The sequence below is a fragment of the Ranitomeya imitator genome, chromosome 3, assembly GCF_032444005.1.
Source record: "Ranitomeya imitator isolate aRanImi1 chromosome 3, aRanImi1.pri, whole genome shotgun sequence".
Lineage (NCBI taxonomy): Eukaryota > Metazoa > Chordata > Amphibia > Anura > Dendrobatidae > Ranitomeya > Ranitomeya imitator.
In genome coordinates, this window is record NC_091284.1 from 820,571,374 (window position 1) to 820,594,365 (window position 22,992).

The window sequence follows — 22,992 nt, forward strand, 5'->3', positions numbered from 1 at the left end:
CAGGTCTAAATTTTTGAGTTTTAAAAACAACTGTAAACTGTTTTTTGACCTGAGACCTCGATTCTCTGGTGATTCCATTCAGCAGGTAAAAATCGTAATCTCCCTGCTGCGTGGCGACCCGCTGGATTGGGCGTTTTCCCTGGAATCTGGGAATCCGGCTTTGCTTAATATTGACTCCTTTTTTCAGGCTTTAGGACTATTATATGATGAACCTAATTCTGTGGATCAAGCTGAGAAGACCTTGTTGGCCCTGTCTCAGGGTCAAGAGGCGGCAGAATTGTATTGTCAGAAATTCAGAAAATGGTCTGTGTTGACTAAATGGATTAATGATGCTTTGGCGGCAATTTACAGAAGGGGGCTTTCTGAATCCGTTAAAGATGTTATGGTGGGGTTTCCCATGCCTTCCGGTCTGAGTGATTCTATGTCTCTGGCCATTCAGATTGACCGACGCCTGCGGGAGCGCAGAACTGTGCGCGCTGTGGCGTTATCCTCAGAGCAAATTTCTGAGCCTATGCAATGTGATAGAATTCTGTCTAGAACGGAACGACAAGGTTTCAGACGTCAAAATAGGTTGTGTTATTATTGTGGCGATGCTTCTCATGTCATTTCTGTCTGCCCTAAGCGGACAAAGAGGATCGCCAGTTCAATTACCATCAGTACTGTACAACCTAAATTTCTGTTATCTGTGTCCTTGATCTGCTCATTGTCATCATTTTCTGTCATGGCGTTTGTGGATTCAGGCGCCGCCTTGAATTTAATGGATTTTGAGTTTGCCAAGCGTTGTGGTTTTCCCTTGCAGCCTTTGCAGAACCCTATTCCTTTGAGGGGCATTGATGCTACACCCTTGGCTAGAAATAAGCCCCAGTTTTGGACACAGGTAACCATGCGCATGGCACCAGCCCATCAGGAAGATTGTCGATTTCTGGTGTTGCATAACTTGCATGATGTTATTGTGCTGGGTTTTCCATGGTTGCAGGTACATAATCCTGTGTTGGACTGGAAGTCCATGTCTGTGACTAGTTGGGGTTGTCAGGGGGTTCATAATGATGTTCCTTTGATGTCAAGCTCCTCTTCTTCACCTTCTGAGATTCCAGAGTTTTTGTCTGATTTTCAGGATGTATTCGATGAGCCCAAGTCCAGTTTTCTTCCACCGCACAGGGACTGTGATTGTGCTATTGACTTGATTCCAGGCTGTAAGTTTCCTAAGGGTCGACTTTTTAATCTATCTGTGCCTGAACATACCGCCATGCGGAGCTATATTAAGGAGTCTTTGGAGAAAGGGCATTTTCGGCCATCTTCTTCACCGTTGGGAGCGGGGTTCTTTTTTGTTGCTAAAAAAGATGGTTCCTTGAGACCCTGTATAGATTATCGCCTCTTGAATAAAATCACGGTCAAGTTTCAATACCCTTTACCTTTGCTTTCCGATTTGTTTGCTAGGATTAAGGGAGATAGTTGGTTTACCAAGATTGACCTTCGAGGGGCATATAATCTTGTTCGTATTAAGCAGGGTGATGAATGGAAAACTGCGTTTAACACGCCCGAAGGCCATTTTGAATACCTTGTGATGCCATTCGGACTCTCTAATGCTCCATCTGTTTTTCAGTCCTTCATGCATGATATCTTCCGGACTTATCTTGATAAATTCTTGATTGTATATTTGGACGATATTTTGATTTTTTCCGATGATTGGGAGTCTCATGTGCAACAGGTCAGGATGGTATTTCAGATCCTTTGTGACAATGCCCTGTTTGTGAAAGGGTCTAAGTGTCTCTTTGGGGTGCAGAAAGTCTCTTTTTTGGGCTTCATTTTTTCTCCTTCGTCTATAGAGATGGATCCGGTTAAGGTTCAGGCCATTCATGATTGGATTCAGCCCACATCCGTGAAGAGCCTTCAGAAATTTTTGGGTTTTGCAAATTTTTATCGCCGTTTCATTGCTAATTTTTCCAGCGTGGTTAAACCCTTGACCGATTTGACGAAGAAGGGCGCTGATGTGGCGAATTGGTCCTCTGCGGCTGTCTCTGCCTTTCAGGAGCTTAAACGTCGATTTACTTCTGCTCCAGTGTTGCGCCAGCCGGATGTTTCTCTTCCGTTTCAGGTTGAGGTTGATGCTTCTGAGATTGGGGCAGGGGCCGTTTTTTCTCAGAGGGATCCTGTTGGTTCCTTAATGAAACCGTGTGCCTTCTTTTCCCGTAAGTTTTCGTCTGCTGAACGCAATTATGATGTCGGTAATCGGGAGTTGTTGGCTATGAAGTGGGCGTTTGAGGAGTAGCGACATTGGCTTGAGGGAGCTAAGCACCGTATTGTGGTCTTGACCGATCATAAGAATTTGATTTACCTCGAGTCTGCTAAACAGCTGAATCCTAGACAGGCTCGATGGTCCTTGTTTTTTTCCCATTTTGATTTCGTGGTCTCATACCTTCCGGGTTCTAAGAATATTAAGGCTGATGCCCTCTCTAGGAGTTTTTTGCCTGATTCTCCTGAGGTCTTAGAGCCGGTCGGTATTCTGAAAGAGGGGGTGGTCCTTTCTGCCATTTCCCCTGATTTACGACGGGTTCTTCAGGAATTTCAGGTTGACAAACCTGACCGCTGTCCTGTGGGGAAATTGTTTGTTCCTGACAGATGGACTAGTAGAGTGATTTCTGAGGTTCACTGTTCCGTGTTGGCCGGTCATCCTGGCATTTTTGGTACCAGAGATTTGGTTGGTAGGTCCTTTTGGTGGCCTTCATTGTCACGTGATGTGCGTTCTTTTGTGCAGTCCTGTGGGACTTGTGCGCGGGCCAAGCCTTGTTGTTCCCGTGCTAGTGGGTTGCTTTTGACATTGCCAGTCCCTGAGACGCCCTGGACGCATATTTCGATGGATTTTATTTCTGATCTTCCGGTCTCCCAGAAGATGTCTGTTATCTGGGTTGTTTGTGACCGATTCTCTAAGATGGTTCATTTGGTGCCTTTGCCTAAATTGCCTTCTTCTTCTGATTTGGCTCCGTTGTTTTTTCAGCATGTGGTCCGTTTGCATGGTATTCTGGAGAATATTGTTTCCGACAGAGGTTCCCAGTTTGTTTCTAGGTTTTGGCAGGCCTTTTGTGCTAGGCTGGGCATTGATTTGTCTTTTTCTTCTGCATTTCATCCTCAGACAAATGGCCAGACCGAGCGTACTAATCAGACATTGGAGACTTATTTGAGATGCTTTGTGTCTGCTGATTAGGATGATTGGGTGGCCTTCTTGCCATTGGCCGAGTTTGCCCTTAATAATCGGGCTAGTTCTGCTACCTTGGTTTCGCCTTTCTTTTGTAATTTTGGTTTTCATCCTTGTTTTTCTTCTGGGCAGGTTGAGCCTTCTGACTGTCCTGGTGTGGATTCTGTGGTGGACAGGTTGCAGCAGATTTGGGCTCATGTGGTGGACAAGTTGGTGTTGTCTCAAGAGGAGGCTCAACGTTTTGCTAATCGTCGTCGGTGTGTTGGTTCCCGGCTTCGGGTTGGGGATCTGGTCTGGTTGTCTTCCCATCATGTTCCTATGAAGGTTTCTTCTCCTAAGTTTAAACCTCGGTTTATTGGTCCTTATAGGATTTCTGAGATTATTAATCCGGTGTCTTTTCGACTGGCGCTTCCGGCCTCTTTTGCTATCCATAATGTCTTCCATAGATCTTTGTTGCGGAAATATGTGGAGCCCGTTGTTCCCTCTGCTGATCCTCCGGCCCCTGTGTTGGTTGATGGGGAGTTGGAATATGTTGTTGAGAAGATTTTGGATTCCCGTTTTTCGAGGCGGAAGCTTCAGTACCTGGTCAAATGGAAGGGTTATGGCCAGGAGGATAATTCTTGGGTTTTTGCCTCTGATGTCCATGCTGCTGATTTGGTCCGTTCCTTTCATCTGGCTCGTCCTGATCATCCTGGGGGCCCTGGTGAGGGTTCGGTGACCCCTCCTCAAGGCGGGGGGGTACTGTTGTGAATTCTGCTCTTGGGTTCCCTCCAGTGGTTGTTGGTGGGAATGCAGTTGACTCTGACTCGCAGTCCTGGCCAGGTGTATCGGATAATTACAATTCTGACTGGGATATTTAGGTGTGCAGGATCCTTTAGCCCTTGCCAGTTGTCAATGTTCCTTGTGAAATGTTGGATCTCTTTCTGGCTTCTCCTGCTTGCTGCCAAATTCAGCAAAGATAAGTGTTTTGTTTTTGTATCTGTGGCACACTGCTGTGTGCTTGTTTCAGTTTATTCCTGCTCTGTTTGTAGGATTCACTGGAGTTTCAGATATACGCTCCTACATCTTTAGTTAGATGTAGGCAGTTTTTTGTATATTCTGCTGTGGATTTTTTGAAGGGTTTTAATACTGACCGCACAGAACTCTGTCCTATCCTGTCCTATCTAGCTAGAGTGGCCTCCTGTGCTAAATCCTGTTTTTTTCTGCCTGTGTATGCTTTTTCCTCTCCGACTCACCGCCAATATTTGTGGGGGGCTGTCTATCCTTTGGGGATTTTCTCTGAGGCAAGATAGTATTCCGATTTCCATCTTTAGGGGTATTTAGTCCTCCGGCTGTGACGAGGTGTCTAGGTGTGTTAGGTACACTCCACGGCTACTTCTAGTTGCGGTGTTAAGTTCAGGTTTGCGGTCAGTATAGTGGCCACTTTCTCCAGTGAAAGTTCTCATGCAGCTCCAAGGTCACCGGATCATAACAGGTCCCTACCCTCAACTGTGGTTGCTGAAGCCTTCAGTAAAGGTAAAGAGACTGCAACCTTGTGTCCTCGTTATTCACTGCACCTTACATCATCCATCATCTACACTCTGGGAAGTCCTGGAGACATACTTCACCTGTCGGAAGGTATACTGTTGTGAATTCTGCTTTTGGGCTCCCTCCGGTGGTTGTAGATGGTAATGCAGTTGTGCCTGGACTGCAGGATTGGACAGGTGTATCTGCTAATTGCAAAGCTGACTGGGGTATTTAGCTTTGCAGGACTCATTAGTCCCTGCCAGTTGTCAATGTTCTATTGCCAGTAATGGTTCTCTGCCTGGCCTCTCCTGCCTGCTGCCATTTCAGCTAAAGATAAATGTCTTATTCTTTTCCTTAGGCTCACAGGCTATGTGTCTATTTTTTCGTGCGGTTCATAGTTTCTATTTTGTTCCAGCTTCGACTGTCCTGTTGTTTTCTCAGTCTGGTTGGATTCGCTGGAGTTGCAGATATACTCTCCATACCTTTAGTTAGGTGGTAGAGTTTTTGTATTTTTCTGCTGTGGATATTTTGTAGATTTTGTGCTGACTGCTCAGTATCCTGTACTATACTTCCCTATCTAGGTAGAAGTTGCCTCCTTTGCTAAATCTGTTTTCCACCTGCGTGTGTCTTTTCCTCTCCTACTCACTGTCATTATTTGCGGGGGGCTGCCTATACTTTGGGGGTCTACTCTGAGGCAAGTCAGTTTTCCTATTTTCCATCTTTAGGGATAATTAGTCCTCCGGCTGTGTCGAGGTGTCTAGGTCTGGATAGGCACACCCCACGGCTACTTCTAGTGTCTGTGATAAGTTCATGGTTAGCGGTCTGTATAGTTACCACTACTCCAGCGAAGGTTTTTTCATGTTGTTCCAAGGCCGCCTGATCATAACAGTATACCATTTAGCTGCCATAACATAACCCCAGTGGACCCCTAAGCAGCGTCGGTCACCCTGACCGAATACCACAGGTGGCATCACGAACACTATCCCTTTAAAGACCTTTCCCCAACTTGTTAATGCACGTTCCCCTAGGGCCACGGACCGGGTCAGCCACCGTGACATCCCCGACGAGAACCGAAGGGCCCGGCTCCGAGTACCACATAGCCCTTGGGGGCGCTCCAATTATTTTGGCGTCACGAACAGGATCTCCTTAAGCCTGAAAAATCGGGTCATGTGCGCCTAGGAACTGTGCCAGAACTGTATTTGAACTGTGAATTGCTTAAAGACTGTGTATTGCCTTTTACCGCCAAAATTCCCGCCAAAACTGCTGCCATTACAGCACCATATGGCGTGCCGGAGGAGTGGGGCGCGTCATCGTGAGCGTAGCCTGAAAGAACGGCGCGAAAGTGGAGCCAGCCCCTCACAGATACTACTATGTCCGGGAGATATGCCCATCAAGCAAAAAGGTCCGCCTCCTGGTCTGGGATGGTGGAGGAAGAAGAAGGAACCGCCCTCCGGAGGAGGAGGAGCAAGAACCGCTGGACGCCATTAGGTAGAACCTGGTTGGCAACATGGCGAGCAGAGGTCACCCGGAAAAGGGAGAGAACACCCGCCACTGTCCTAGCCAATGGGAGCAGAGCGGAATCCTACCAGGTCGCATGAACCAGGAGGTTCTGGGAGCGGAAGTAGACGAGCTGTGTCGGCAGCTCCGGAGCTTGTGCCATCGTGCGACTGCCGGCCCTGAGGAGCAGCAATGCAGCCAGCCGCCGGAACCCCAGCCTCCGGTAGCCGAGGCATCCCTGCTGGTGGCCATAGACTCACCGCCACCACCACCACCTGGCCGGGTGTGTAACCGCTTGGAGTGGGAGAGGCCCTGGGAGACCCTGAAAACGTCCGACATCCCGCTGCAGCCCATCAAGCAGACAGTGGACATCCAGGGAGAGTGGGTGACATTTAAGTGGACCCACACTACCATCAACCTAATCGGGTTCCCTGGAGAGGGCCAACTAGAAGGGGAGAAGATCGAGGTAGTCGGGTTGGCCGAATACCGACGTCGGGAGATCCTCCGGCAAGAGCAGGAGCAGAGGGAGGTAGAGCGTCAACGCCAGGCCGAGCGTGAAAAAGACCTGCAGGCTAAAGCCCGGGCCAGGCAGATGACTGAGGAGGACTGGGGCCCACAGCGTTACGGGACTGTCGTACCCTTCTGCCTGCAGGGAGGCTGGGGCTTCATAAAAGAACCAGCCCTCTATCTGGAAGTGTTTGTGAACAGGCGAGACGTGTAGGCACACCTCATGGAGGAACACTCAGGTCGGGATCTGTATCCAGGTGACCGTGTCACGTACACGCGGCATTGGGGAGACAAGGGGTGGTATGCTCTCCATGTTTACAAATATAAGCCAGAAGTCACTCCATCACCATCCCACCGCCCTGCACCCGTGCCTAAGGAAACGCCACAAGCTCCACCCGAACAGGTGACCCTTGCATCGGTCACCATGTGTTCGAAGTACACCCAGACCTCAGTAGTACGGAGAACTGTGAGTACACAGACCCCTATCCAGAGTGCAGATGCACTCTACGTAGTACCCGGTGGTAGCCGATATCCAACAGGACTACCCCCTCCGGTACTACCCCCAGAGTGGCATCAATAAACCTCGAAGGACTTGAAGACTGTACATAGTTCAAAAACTTTTCCCTGTTTCTTTGCTGCTTAAACCCGTCTAGGGTTATTCCTTAAAGGGGTCCCCTGCTTAAAGGGATCCTATGTTTCGGTTGCACCTGTTTTTGCACAAGTTTTACCATTGCCTTTAAAGAACATTTGGATCATGGACGGTGAATGATTCACAAACTGCCTGTATATAGTTTGCATCTTCTTAAAGGTGCTCTCTACTGGTTTTACAAGAAGAGCTTTTTGAAGAGACTGTTCCTGATGACAGCGTGAAAGTTCTTGCTTCACTGTTGATAATTGACTTGTATATTGATACTTTGCACTACCTCAGAAAAGGCTTGAGTTTATCTTTAAAGGGAATGTTTACCTGTTGCATTTTGATAATGTTGCTTTACGGAGTTAGATAGTAATAATGTTTACATAGCTGATAGTATAATAATAATAATAATCTTTATATAGCGCTAACATATTCCACAGCGCTTTACACACATTATCGTCGCTGTCCCCGTTGGGGCTCACAATCTAAATACCCTATCAGTATGTCTTTGGAATGTGGGAGGAAACCGGAGTGCCCGGAGGAAACCCACGCAAACACGGAGAGAACATACAAACTCTTTGCAGATGTTGTCCTTGGTGGGATTCGAACCCAGGACTCCAGCGCTGCAGTGCTAACCACTAAGCCACCGTGCTGCCCAGCTAGAAGGTTAGATAGTGATAAAATGTTTGATAATGTTCAGAATAAAATGTTAAAGTGATGTACTTTGAATAAAATTGAAGTTACGTTAAAATGATAGGTTGAATAGATTAAAAGAGAAATGCAGTAGGCCCGTGGGGGTAGACAGATAGTCCTGCATGCGTAGAAGAGAGATAAAGAAAATGTTGATTTGCACTTTAAGGGTTAATGATAGTATACCCTTAGAGGGTACTTGCACTAAGTAGATAGAATACCTGTACGGGTAATTGTGTTTTATAGTTAGATAGTAATTGGTTTCCCTTTGCCTTTAAAAGTTGCGCGCGCAATGTAAATATGTTGCTGTTTGCAACGTCCAAGTGTTCTCACCTCCCATAAAGTGGAGCTTAGTATATATTAACTTGTTTTATAGAATTTCAAAATTTTTGCATGTCTTTTGCTGATGTGTTGTTGTTTTCTTTTCCCCAGTTCGGGAGTGCTGGATTTAACGGGGAAGGGGGGGGGGGGGGGGATTTGGGGGTGTGCAACGCCCCAGAGTCCTGGTCATTGCAGTAATGTTATTCTTCCACCAGGGGGAGTAATGTTACGTCTGAAGGCAATGAAGGAGATCTTCTGTCCAGGTATCACAACCACAAAACACACTTCACACTCCAGGCCGCCAGGGGGAGCCATGCTTCTATCTATTAGGGCACTCCTCACAATTAGGTAAAACTGGTAGTCTGGTCAGAAAGTGAGAAAGAGGAGAGGAGAGCAGTCGGAGGTCTGGGGGAGAACGAGGGTTCACGGAGCTGCGCCTGCCCCACATGCGGCAGCATCCAAAGAAAGAGACATTGAAAGGAATTGTGTTGCAGCGAGTGAGAAACGAAGTCATAGCAAAAGGAGAGGAACATCAGGGGGAGACCAGCTAGAAGCAGGCTGCCTCCTGAAGCGCAGTACCGGTAGCCAGAACACCGAGGGGGTAAGGATCTCTATTCTTTACTTCAGAGACTGGCAGGACAGTTGATTCCACGTTGGCTGCCCGACCATATACCCAGGAGGCACGGTGGCAACTTGTGGGGGCTGGGGCGTCTCTAGGGTCCCTATAAAAAGCCTCAGGCCACCAGTCATACGGGTTTGTCCTATCCGTCAGGGGGACAGATAGGAAGAGACTTAACACCGACAATAGTTGTGAGGACCTTACCGAGTTGCTCAGCAGGGAGGGACTACAACACTCAGGCGCTAGAGGAGGGCTATTGAATTCCACCTGGATAAGGGGACTCTGGATTTGCCTTCAGATCGGCCGGACTATACCTACCCTGTGGTCCCTACCCTGGACTGTGGATGCTGAAGCCTTCAGTAAAGGTAAAGAGACTGCAACCTTGTGTCCTTGTTATTCACTGCACCTTACATCATCCACCATCCACCATCTACACTTTGAGAAGCCCTGGGGACACACTTCACCTGTGGGAAGGTATACCATCTAGCTGCCATAATATCACCCCAGCGGACCCCTAAGCAGCGTCGGTCACCCTGACCGAATACCACAGGTGGCATCACGAACACTATCCCTTTAAAGACCTTTTCCCAACTTATTGATGGACGTTCCCCTAGGGCCACGGACCTGGTCAGCCACTGTGACATCCCCGACGAGAACCGAAGGGCCCGGCTCCGAGTACCCCATAGCCCTTGGGGGCGCTCAACCTCCACCTTGTGCCAGTCATTACACTGGTTGCCCTTTCGCTACAGGGTCCCATATTAATTCATCTCTCTCACCCACAAAGCTCTCCACAGTTCTGCACTGCTCTATATCTTGTATTGTCGGCATCCCTGCCCCCTGCCCCTCGGCTCACTCATTGCCGCAGCCCCTGTATCACACTTTCTCCTTCTTCGTCAGCTGCTGTCCAGGGTACAAGCACAGCTTGCAGATCCCCAGGCACTGCGCGCACACTCCTTTCCTCTGAAAGAGGCAGCATGAACTGTCCTAAATTGTCCCCAGCCAATTGCTCGAAGACACTATTTCAGGCACCTCCATCTGCATTGAAGTGCCTGTGCAATCTTTTTAGTCTGGTCCCAAACATGCTTGCTTGTTCTCAGGTCCCTGTTGTCTAATTATCGCTAGACCCACTAGTGTCCATCCCCAACCTCCTTGCTAGTACTTGCCTTGTCAGTCTGTATTATGGCGGGACCCACCTAGACTTGCCATGCCAATCTGTACATCAGCCGGACCTGTCTGCACTTGTGTCAATCTTTACATCAGCCGGACCCGTCTGCACTTGTGTCAATCTTTATATCAGCCGGACCCGTCTGCACTTGTGTCAATCTTTATATCAGCCGGACCCGTCTGCACTTGTGTCAATCTTTATATCAGCCGGATCCGTCTGCACTTGTGTCAATCTTTATATCAGCCGGACCCGTCTGCACTTGTGTCAATCTTTATATCAGCCGGATCCGTCTGCACTTGTGTCAATCTTTATATCAGCCGGACCCGTCTGCACTTGTGTCAATCTTTATATCAGCCGGACCCGTCTGCACTTGTGTCAATCTTTATATCAGCCGGATCCGTCTGCACTTGTGTCAATCTTTATATCAGCCGGACCCGTGTGCACTTGTGTCAATCTTTATATCAGCCGAATCCGTCTGCACTTGTGTCAATCCTTATATCAGCCGGACCCGTCTGCACTTGTGTCAATCTTTATATCAGCCGGATCCGTCTGCACTTGTGTCAGTCTTTATATCAGCCGGACCCGTCTGCACTTGTGTCAGTCTTTACATCAGCCGGACCCGTCTGCACTTGTGTCAATCTTTATATCAGCCGGACCCGTCTGCACTTGTGTCAATCTTTATATCAGCCGGACCCGTCTGCACTTGTGTCAGTCTTTATATCAGCCGGATCCGTCTGCACTTGTGTCAACCTTTATATCAGCCGGATCCGTCTGCACTTGTGTCAATCTTTATATCAGCCGGATCCGTCTGCACTTGTGTCAATCTTTACATCAGCCGGACCCGTCTGCACTTGTGTCAATCTTTACATCAGCCGGATCCGTCTGCACTTGTGTCAATCTTTATATCAGTCGGATCCGTCTGCACTTGTGTCAATCTTTATATCAGCCGGATCAGTCTGCACTTGTGTCAATCTTTACATCAGCCGGATCCGTCTGCACTTGTGTCAATCTTTACATCAGCCGGATCCGTCTGCACTTGTGTCAGTCTTTATATCAGCCGGACCCGTCTGCACTTGTGTCAATCTTTATATCAGTCGGATCCGTCTGCACTTGTGTCAATCTTTATATCAGCCGGATCAGTCTGCACTTGTGTCAATCTTTACATCAGCCGGATCCGTCTGCACTTGTGTCAATCTTTACATCAGCCGGATCCGTCTGCACTTGTGTCAGTCTTTATATCAGCCGGACCCGTCTGCACTTGTGTCAATCTTTACATCAGCCGGACCCGTCTGCACTTGTGTCAATCTTTATATCAGCCGGACCCGTCTGCACTTGTGTCAATCTTTACATCAGCCGCATCCGTCTGCACTTGTGTCAATCTTTATATCAGCTGGATCCGTCTGCACTTGTGTCAATCTTTATATCAGCCGGATCCGTCTGCACTTGTGTCAGTCTTTATATCAGCCGGATCCGTCTACACTTGTGTCAATCTTTATATCAGCCGGACCCGTCTGCACTTGTGTCAATCTTTATATCAGCCGAATCCGTCTGCACTTGTATCAATCCTTATATCAGCCGGATCCGTCTGCACTTGTGTCAATCTTTATATCAGCCGGATCCGTCTGCACTTGTGTCAATCTTTATATCAGCCGGACCCGTCTGCACTTGTGTCAATCTCTATATCAGCCGGATCCGTCTGCACTTGTGTCAATCTTTATATCAGCCGGACCCGTCTGCACTTGTGTCAATATTTATATCAGCCGGATCCGTCTGCACTTGTGTCAATCTTTATATCAGCCGGATCCGTCTGCACTTGTGTCAATCTTTATATCAGCCGGATCCGTCTTCATTTGTGTCAATCTTTATATCAGCCGGACCCGTCTGCACTTGTGTCAGTCTTTATATCAGCCGGACCCGTCTGCACTTGTGTCAATCTTTATATCAGCCGGATCCGTCTGCACTTGTGTCAGTCTTTATATCAGCCGGACCCGTCTGCACTTGTGTCAATCTTTACATCAGCCGGATCCGTCTGCACTTGTGTCAATCTTTACATCAGCCGGATCCGTCTGCACGTGTGTCAATCTTTATATCAGCCAGATCCGTCTGCACTTGTGTCAGTCTTTATATCAGCCGGATCCGTCTACACTTGTGTCAGTCTTTATATCAGCCGGACCTGTCTGCACTTGTGTCAATCCTTATATCAGCCGGATCCGTCTACACTTGTGTCAATCTTTATATCAGCCGGATCCGTCTGCAATTGTATCAATTCTTATATCAGCCGGATCCGTCTGCACTTGTGTCAATCTTTATATCAGTCGGACCCGTCTGCACTTGTGTCAATCTTTATATCAGCCGGACCCGTCTGCACTTGTGTCAATCTTTATATCAGCCGGACCCGTCTGCACTTGTGTCAATCTTTATATCAGTCGGACCCGTCTGCACTTGTGTCAATCTTTATATCAGCCGGACCCGTCTGCACTTGTGTCAATCTTTACATCATCCGGATCCGTCTGCACTTGTGTCAATCTTTATATCAGCCGGACCCGTCTGCACTTGTGTCAATCTTTATATCAGCCGGACCCGTCTGCACTTGTGTCAATCTTTATATCAGCCGGACCCGTCTGCACTTGTGTCAATCTTTATATCAGCCGGACCCGTCTGCACTTGTGTCAATCTTTACATCAGCCGAATCCGTCTACACTTGTGTCAATCCTTATATCAGCCGGACCCGTCTGCACTTGTGTCAATCTTTATATCAGCCGAATCCGTCTACACTTGTGTCAATCCTTATATCAGCCGGACCCGTCTGCACTTGTGTCAATCTTTATATCAGCCGGACCCGTCTGCACTTGTGTCAGTCTTTATATCAGCCGGATCCGTCTGCACTTGTGTTAGTCTTTATATCAGCCGGATCCGTCTGCACTTGTGTCAATCTTTATATCAGACGGATCCGTCTGCACTTGTGTCAACCTTTATATCAGCCGGATCTGTCTGCACTTGTGTCAATCTTTATATCAGCCGGATCCGTCTGCACTTGTGTCAATCTTTACATCAGCCGGACCCGTCTGCACTTGTGTCAGTCTTTATATCAGACGGATCCGTCTGCACTTGTGTCAATCTTTATATCAGCCGGATCCGTCTGCACTTGTGTCAATCTTTATATCAGCCGGATCCGTCTGCACTTGTGTCAACCTTTATATCAGCCGGATCCGTCTGCACTTGTGTCAATCTTTATATCAGCCGGATCCGTCTGCACTTGTGTCAATCTTTACATCATCCGGATCCGTCTGCACTTGTGTCAATCTTTATATCAGCCGGATCCGTCTGCACTTGTGTCAATCTTTACATCATCCGGATCCGTCTGCACTTGTGTCAATCTTTATATCAGCCGGATCCGTCTGCACTTGTGTCAATCTTTACATCATCCGGACCCGTCTGCATTTGTGTCAGTCTTTATATCAGCCGGATCCGTCTGCACTTGTGTCAGTCTTTATATCAGCCGGATCCGTCTGCACTTGTGTCAATCTTTATATCAGCCGGATCAGTCTGCACTTGTGTCAATCTTTATATCAGCCGGACCCGTCTGCACTTGTGTCAATCCTTATATCAGCCGGATCCGTCTGCACTTGTGTCAATCTTTATATCAGCCGGACCCGTCTGCACTTGTGTCAGTCTTTATATCAGCCGGACCCGTCTGCACTTGTGTCAGTCTTTATATCAGCCGGATCCGTCTGCACTTGTGTCAGTCTTTATATCAGCCGGATCCGTCTGCACTTGTGTCAATCTTTATATCAGCCGGATCCGTCTGCACTTGTGTCAGTCTTTATATCAGCCGGATCCGTCTGCACTTGTGTCAATCTTTATATCAGCCGGATCCGTCTGCACTTGTGTCAGTCTTTATATCAGCCGGACCCGTCTGCACTTGTGTCAGTCTTTATATCAGCCGGATCCGTCTGCACTTGTGTCAGTCTTTATATCAGCCGGATCCGTCTACACTTGTGTCAATCTTTATATCAGCCGGATCCGTCTGCACTTGTGTCAGTCTTTATATCAGCCGGATCCGTCTGCACTTGTGTCAATCTTTATATCAGCCGGATCCGTCTGCACTTGTGTCAGTCTTTATATCAGCCGGACCCGTCTGCACTTGTGTCAACCTTTATATCAGCCGGATCCGTCTGCACTTGTGTCAATCTTTATATCAGCCGGATCCGTCTGCACTTGTGTCAATCTTTATATCAGCCGGATCCGTCTGCACTTGTGTCAACCTTTATATCAGCCGGACCCGTCTGCACTTGTGTCAGTCTTTATATCAGCCGGACCCGTCTGCACTTGTGTCAATCTTTATATCAGCCGGATCCGTCTGCACTTGTGTCAATCTTTATATCAGCCGGATCCGTCTGCACTTGTGTCAGTCTTTATATCAGCCGGATCCGTCTGCACTTGTGTCAATCTTTATATCAGCCGGATCCGTCTGCACTTGTGTCAGTCTTTATATCAGCCGGACCCGTCTGCACTTGTGTCAACCTTTATATCAGCCGGACCCGTCTGCACTTGTGTCAATCTTTATATCAGCCGGACCCGTCTGCACTTGTGTCAATCTTTATATCAGCCGGATCCGTCTGCACTTGTGTCAATCTTTATATCAGCCGGATCCGTCTGCACTTGTGTCAGTCTTTATATCAGCCGGACCCGTCTGCACTTGTGTCAATCTTTATATCAGCCGGATCCGTCTGCACTTGTGTCAATCTTTATATCAGCCGGATCCATCTGCACTTGTGTCAATCTTTATATCAGCCGGACCCGTCTGCACTTGTGTCAATCTTTATATCAGCCGGATCCGTCTGCACTTGTGTCAATCTTTATATCAGCCGGATCCGTCTGCACTTGTGTCAGTCTTTATATCAGCCGGATCAGTCTGCACTTGTGTCAATCTTTATATCAGCCGGATTCGTCTGCACTTGTGTCAGTTTTTATATCAGCCGGATCCGTCTGCACTTGTGTCAATCTTTATATCAGCCGGAATCGTCTACACTTGTGTCAATCTTTATATCAGCCGGATCCGTCTGCACTTGTGTCAATCTTTATATCAGCCGGATCCGTCTGCACTTGTGTCAATCTTTATATCAGCCGGATCCGTCTGCACTTGTGTCAATCTTTATATCAGCCGGATCCGTCTGCACTTGTGTCAATCTTTATATCAGCCGGATCCGTCTGCACTTGTGTCAATCTTTATATCAGCCGGATCCGTCTGCACTTGTGTCAATCTTTATATCAGCCGGATCCGTCTGCACTTGTGTCAATCTTTATATCAGCCGGATCCGTCTGCACTTGTGTCAATCTTTATATCAGCCGGATTCGTCTACACTTGTGTCAATCTTTATATCAGCCGGATCCGTCTGCACTTGTGTCAATCTTTATATCAGCCGGACCCGTCTGCACTTGTGTCAATCTTTATATCAGCCGGATCCGTCTGCACTTGTGTCAATCTTTATATCAGTCGGATCCGTCTGCACTTGTGTCAATCTTTATATCAGCCGGATCCGTCTACACTTGTGTCAATCTTTATATCAGCCGGATCCGTCTACACTTGTGTCAATCTTTATATCAGCCGGATCCGTCTGCACTTGTGTCAGTCTTTATATCATCCGGATCCGTCTGCACTTGTGTCAGTCTTTATATCAGCCGGACCTGTCTGCACTTGTGTCAATCCTTATATCAGCCGGATCCGTCTACACTTGTGTCAATCTTTATATCAGCCGGATCCGTCTGCACTTGTGTCAATCCTTATATCAGCCGGACCTGTCTGCACTTGTGTCAATCTTTATATCAGCCGGACCCGTCTGCACTTGTGTCAATCTTTATATCAGCCGGACCCGTCTGCACTTGTGTCATCCTTTATATCAGCCGGACCCGTCTGCACTTGTGTCAATCTTTATATCAGCCATATCCGTCTGCACTTGTGTCAATCTTTATATCAGCCGGATTCGTCTGCACTTGTGTCAATCTTTATATCATCCGGATCCGTCTGCACTTGTGTCAGTCTTTATATCAGTCGGATCCGTCTGCACTTGTGTCAATCTTTATATCAGCCGGATCCGTCTACACTTGTGTCAATCTTTATATCAGCCGGATCCGTCTGCACTTGTGTCAATCTTTATATCAGCCGGATTCGTCTACACTTGTGTCAATCTTTATATCAGCCGGATCCGTCTGCACTTGTGTCAGTCTTTATATCATCCGGATCCGTCTGCACTTGTGTCAGTCTTTATATCAGCCGGACCTGTCTGCACTTGTGTCAATCTTTATATCAGCCGGACCCGTCTGCACTTGTGTCAATCTTTATATCAGCCGGACCCGTCTGCACTTGTGTCAATCTTTATATCAGCCGGATCCGTCTGCACTTGTGTCAATCCTTATATCAGCCGGACCCGTCTGCACTTGTGTCAGTCTTTATATCAGCCGGATCCGTCTACACTTGTGTCAGTCTTTATATCAGCCGGATCCGTCTGCACTTGTGTCAATCTTTATATCAGCCGGACCCATCTGCACTTGTATCAATCTTTATATCAGCCGGACCCGTCTACACTTGTGTCAGTCTTTATATCAGCCGGATCCGTCTACACTTGTGTCAATCTTTATATCAGCCGGATCCGTCTGCACTTGTGTCAATCCTTATATCAGCCGGACCTGTCTGCACTTGTGTCAATCTTTATATCAGCCGGACCCGTCTGCACTTGTGTCAATCTTTATATCAGCCGGACCCGTCTGCACTTGTGTCAATCTTTATATCAGCCGGATCCGTCTGCACTTGTGTCAATCCTTATATCAGCCGGACCCGTCTGCACTTGTGTCAGTCTTTATATCAGCCGGATCCGTCTACACTTGTGTCAGTCTTTATATCAGCCGGATCCGTCTGCACTTGTGTCAATCTTTATATCAGCCGGACCCATCTGCACTTGTATCAATCTTTATATCAGCCGGACCCGTCTACACTTGTGTCAGTCTTTATATCAGTCGGATCCGTCTACACTTGTGTCAATCTTTATATCAGCCGGATCCGTCTGCACTTGTGTCAATCTTTATATCAGCCGGATCCGTCTGCACTTGTGTCAATCCTTATATCAGCCGGACCTGTCTGCACTTGTGTCAATCTTTATATCAGCCGGACCTGACTGCACTTGTGTCAATCTTTATATCAGCCGGATCCGTCTACACTTGTGTCAATCTTTATATCAGTCGGATCCGTCTGCACTTGTGTCAGTCTTTATATCAGCCGGATCCGTCTGCACTTGTGTCAATCTTTATATCAGTCGGACCCGTCTGCACTTGTGTCAATCTTTATATCAGCCGGATCCGTCTGCACTTGTGTCAGTCTTTATATCAGTCGGACCCGTCTGCACTTGTGTCAATCTTTATATCAGCCGGACCCGTCTGCACTTGTGTCAATCTTTATATCAGCCGGACCCGTCTGCACTTGTGTCAATCTTTATATCAGCTGGATCCGTCTGCACTTGTGTCAATCTTTATATCAGCCGGATCCGTCTACACTTGTGTCAATCTTTATATCAGCCGGATCCGTCTACACTTGTGTCAATTTTTATATCAGCCGGATTCGTCTACACTTGTGTCAATCTTTATATCAGCCGGATCCGTCTGCACTTGTGTCAATCTTTATATCAGCCGAATCCGTCTGCACTTGTGTCAATCTTTATATCAGCCGGATCCGTCTGCACTTGTGTCAATCTTTATATCAGCCGGACCCGTCTGCACTTGTGTCAGTCTTTATATCAGCCGGATCCGTCTGCACTTGTGTCAATCTTTATATCAGCCGGACCCGTCTGCACTTGTGTCAGTCTTTATATCAGCCGGATCCGTCTACACTTGTGTCAATCTTTATATCAGCCGGATCCGTCTGCACTTGTGTCAGTCTTTATATCAGCCGGATCCGTCTGCACTTGTGTCAATCTTTATATCAGCCGGATCCGTCTGCACTTGTGTCAATCTTTATATCAGCCGGACCCGTCTGCACTTGTGTCAATCTTTATATCAGCTGGACCCGTCTGCACTTGTGTCAATCTTTATATCAGCCGGATCCGTCTGCACTTGTGTCAGTCTTTATATCAGCCGGATCCGTCTTCACTTGTGTCAATCTTTATATCAGCCGGATCTGTCTACACTTGTGTCAATCTTTATATCAGTCGGATCCGTCTGCACTTGTGTCAATCTTTATATCAGCCGGACCCGTCTGCACTTGTGTCAGTCTTTATATCAGCCGGATCCGTCTACACTTGTGTCAATCTTTATATCAGCCGGATCTGTCTACACTTGTGTCAATCTTTATATCAGTCGGATCCGTCTGCACTTGTGTCAATCTTTATATCAGCCGGACCCATCTGCACTTGTATCAATCTTTATATCAGCCGGACCCGTCTACACTTGTGTCAGTCTTTATATCAGTCGGACCCGTCTGCACTTGTGTCAATCTTTATATCAGCCGGACCCGTCTGCACTTGTGTCAATCTTTATATCAGCCGGATCCGTCTGCACTTGTGTCAGTCTTTATATCAGTCGGATCCGTCTACACTTGTGTCAATCCTTATATCAGCCGGACCCGTCTGCACTTGTGTCAATCTTTATATCAGCCGGACCCGTCTGCACTTGTGTCAGTCTTTATATCAGCCGGATCCGTCTGCACTTGTGTCAGTCTTTATATCAGCCGGATCCGTCTGCACTTGTGTCAATCTTTATATCAGCCGGATCCGTCTACACTTGTGTCAATCTTTATATCAGCCGGATCCGTCTACACTTGTGTCAGTCTTTATATCAGCCGCATCCGTCTGCACTTGTGTCAATCTTTATATCAGCCGGATCCGTCTGCACTTGTGTCAATCTTTATATCAGCCGGATCCATCTGCACTTGTGTCAGTCTTTATATCAGCCGGATCCATCTGCACTTGTGTCAATCTTTATATCAGCCGGATCCGTCTGCACTTGTGTCAATCTTTATATCAGCCGGATCAGTCTGCACTTGTGTCAATCTTTACATCAGCCGGATCCGTCTGCACTTGTGTCAATCTTTATATCAGCCGGATCAGTCTGCACTTGTGTCAATCTTTATATCAGCCGGATCCGTCTGCACTTGTGTCAATCTTTATATCAGCCGGATCCGTCTGCACTTGTGTCAATCTTTATATCAGCCGGATCCGTCTACACTTGTGTCAATCTTTATATCAGCCGGATCCGTCTACACTTGTGTCAATCTTTATATCAGCCGCATCCGTCTGCACTTGTGTCAATCTTTATATCAGCCGGATCCGTCTGCACTTGTGTCAATCTTTATATCAGCCGGATCAGTCTGCACTTGTGTCAGTCTTTATATCAGCCGGATCCGTCTGCACTTGTGTCAATCTTTATATCAGCCGGATCAGTCTGCACTTGTGTCAATCTTTATATCAGCCGGATCCGTCTGCACTTGTGTCAATCTTTATATCAGCCGGATCCGTCTACACTTGTGTCAATCTTTATATCAGCCGGATCCGTCTGCACTTGTGTCAATCTTTATATCAGCCGGACCCGTCTGCACTTGTGTCAATATTTATATCAGCCGGACCTGTCTGCACTTGTGTCAGTCTTTATATCAGCCGGATCCGTCTGCACTTGTGTCAATCTTTATATCAGCCGGATCCGTCTGCACTTGTGTCAATCCTTATATCAGCCGGATCTGTCTGCACTTGTGTCAATCTTTATATCAGCCGGATCCGTCTACACTTGTGTCAATCTTTTTATCAGCCGGATCCGTCTGCACTTGTGTCAAACTTTATATCAGCCGGACCCGTCTGCACTTGTGTCAATATTTATATCAGCCGGACCTGTCTGCACTTGTGTCAATCTTTATATCAGCCGGACCCGTCTGCACTTGTGTCAATATTTATATCAGCCGGATCCGTCTGCACTTGTGTCAATCCTTATATCAGCCGGATCCGTCTGCACTTGTGTCAATCTTTATATCAGCCGGATCCGTCTGCACTTGTGTCAATCCTTATATCAGCCGGATCCGTCTGCACTTGTGTCAATCTTTATATCAGCCGGATCCGTCTGCACTTGTGTCAATCTTTATATCAGCCGGATCCGTCTGCACTTGTGTCAGTCTTTATATCAGCCGGACCCGTCTGCACTTGTGTCAATCTTTATATCAGCTGGATCCGTCTGCACTTGTGTCAATCCTTATATCAGCCGGATCCGTCTGCACTTGTGTCAATATTTATATCAGCCGGATCCGTCTGCACTTGTGTCAATCCTTATATCAGCCGGATCCGTCTGCACTTGTGTCAATATTTATATCAGCCGGATCCGTCTGCACTTGTGTCAATCTTTATATCAGCCGGATCCGTCTGCACTTGTGTCAATCTTTATATCAGCCGGATCCGTCTGCACTTGTGTCAATATTTATATCAGCCGGACCTGTCTGCACTTGTGTCAATCTTTATATCAGCCGGATCCGTCTACACTTGTGTCAATCTTTATATCAGCCGGACCCGTCTGCACTTGTGTCAATCTTTATATCAGCCGGATCCGTCTACACTTGTGTCAATCTTTATATCAGCCGGATCCGTCTGCACTTGTGTCAATCTTTATATCAGCCGGACCCGTCTGCACTTGTGTCAATATTTATATCAGCCGGATCCGTCTGCACTTGTGTCAATCCTTATATCAGCCGGATCCGTCTGCACTTGTGTCAATCTTTATATCAGCCGGATCCGTCTGCACTTGTGTCAATCCTTATATCAGCCGGATCCGTCTGCACTTGTGTCAATCTTTATATCAGCCGGACCCGTCTGCACTTGTGTCAATCTTTATATCAGCCGGACCCGTCTACACTTGTGTCAATTTTTATATCAGCCGGATTCGTCTACACTTGTGTCAATCTTTATATCAGCCGGATCCGTCTGCACTTGTGTCAATCTTTATATCAGCCGAATCCGTCTGCACTTGTGTCAATCTTTATATCAGCCGGACCCGTCTGCACTTGTGTCAATCTTTATATCAGCCGGACCCGTCTGCACTTGTGTCAATCTTTATATCAGCTGGACCCGTCTGCACTTGTGTCAATCTTTATATCAGCCGGATCCGTCTGCACTTGTGTCAGTCTTTATATCAGCCGGATCCGTCTTCACTTGTGTCAATCTTTATATCAGCCGAATCTGTCTGCACTTGTGTCAATCTTTATATCAGTCGGATCCGTCTGCACTTGTGTCAATCTTTATATCAGTCGGATCCGTCTGCACTTGTGTCAATCTTTATATCAGCCGGATCCGTCTACACTTGTGTCAATCTTTATATCAGCCGGACCCGTCTGCACTTGTGTCAGTCTTTATATCAGCCGGATCCGTCTACACTTGTGTCAATCTTTATATCAGCCGGACCCGTCTGCACTTGTGTCAGTCTTTATATCAGCCGGATCCGTCTGCACTTGTGTCAATCTTTATATCAGTCGGATCCGTCTGCACTTGTGTCAATCTTTATATCAGCCGGACCCGTCTGCACTTGTGTCAGTCTTTATATCAGCCGGATCCGTCTACACTTGTGTCAATCTTTATATCAGCCGGATCTGTCTACACTTGTGTCAATCTTTATATCAGTCGGATCCGTCTGCACTTGTGTCAATCTTTATATCAGCCGGACCCATCTGCACTTGTGTCAATCCTTATATCAGCCGGATCCGTCTGCACTTGTGTCAATCTTTATATCAGCCAGATACGTCTGCACTTGTATCAATCTTTATATCAGCCGGACCCGTCTACACTTGTGTCAGTCTTTATATCAGTCGGACCCGTCTGCACTTGTGTCAGTCTTTATATCAGCCGGATCCGTCTGCACTTGTATCAATCTTTATATCAGCCGGACCCGTCTACACTTGTGTCAGTCTTTATATCAGTCGGACCCGTCTGCACTTGTGTCAATCTTTATATCAGCCGGACCCGTCTGCACTTGTGTCAATCTTTATATCAGCCGGATCCGTCTGCACTTGTGTCAGTCTTTATATCAGTCGGATCCGTCTACACTTGTGTCAATCCTTATATCAGCCGGACCCGTCTGCACTTGTGTCAGTCTTTATATCAGCCGGATCCGTCTGCACTTGTGTCAGTCTTTATATCAGCCGGATCCGTCTGCACTTGTGTCAATCTTTATATCAGCCGGATCCGTCTACACTTGTGTCAATCTTTATATCAGCCGGATCCGTCTACACTTGTGTCAGTCTTTATATCAGCCGCATCCGTCTGCACTTGTGTCAATCTTTATATCAGCCGGATCCGTCTCCACTTGTGTCAATCTTTATATCAGCCGGATCCGTCTACACTTGTGTCAATCTTTATATCAGCCGGATCCGTCTGCACTTGTGTCAATCTTTATATCAGCCGGACCTGTCTGCACTTGTGTCAGTCTTTATATCAGCCGGATCCGTCTGCACTTGTGTCAATCTTTATATCAGCCGGATCCGTCTGCACTTGTGTCAATCCTTATATCAGCCGGATCTGTCTGCACTTGTGTCAATCTTTATATCAGCCGGATCCGTCTACACTTGTGTCAATCTTTATATCAGCCGGATCCGTCTGCACTTGTGTCAATCTTTATATCAGCCGGACCCGTCTGCACTTGTGTCAATATTTATATCAGCCGGACCTGTCTGCACTTGTGTCAGTCTTTATATCAGCCGGATCCGTCTGCACTTGTGTCAATCTTTATATCAGCCGAACCCGTCTGCACTTGTGTCAATCTTTATATCAGCCGGATCCGTCTGCACTTGTGTCAGTCTTTATATCAGCCGGATCCATCTGCACTTGTGTCAATCTTTATATCAG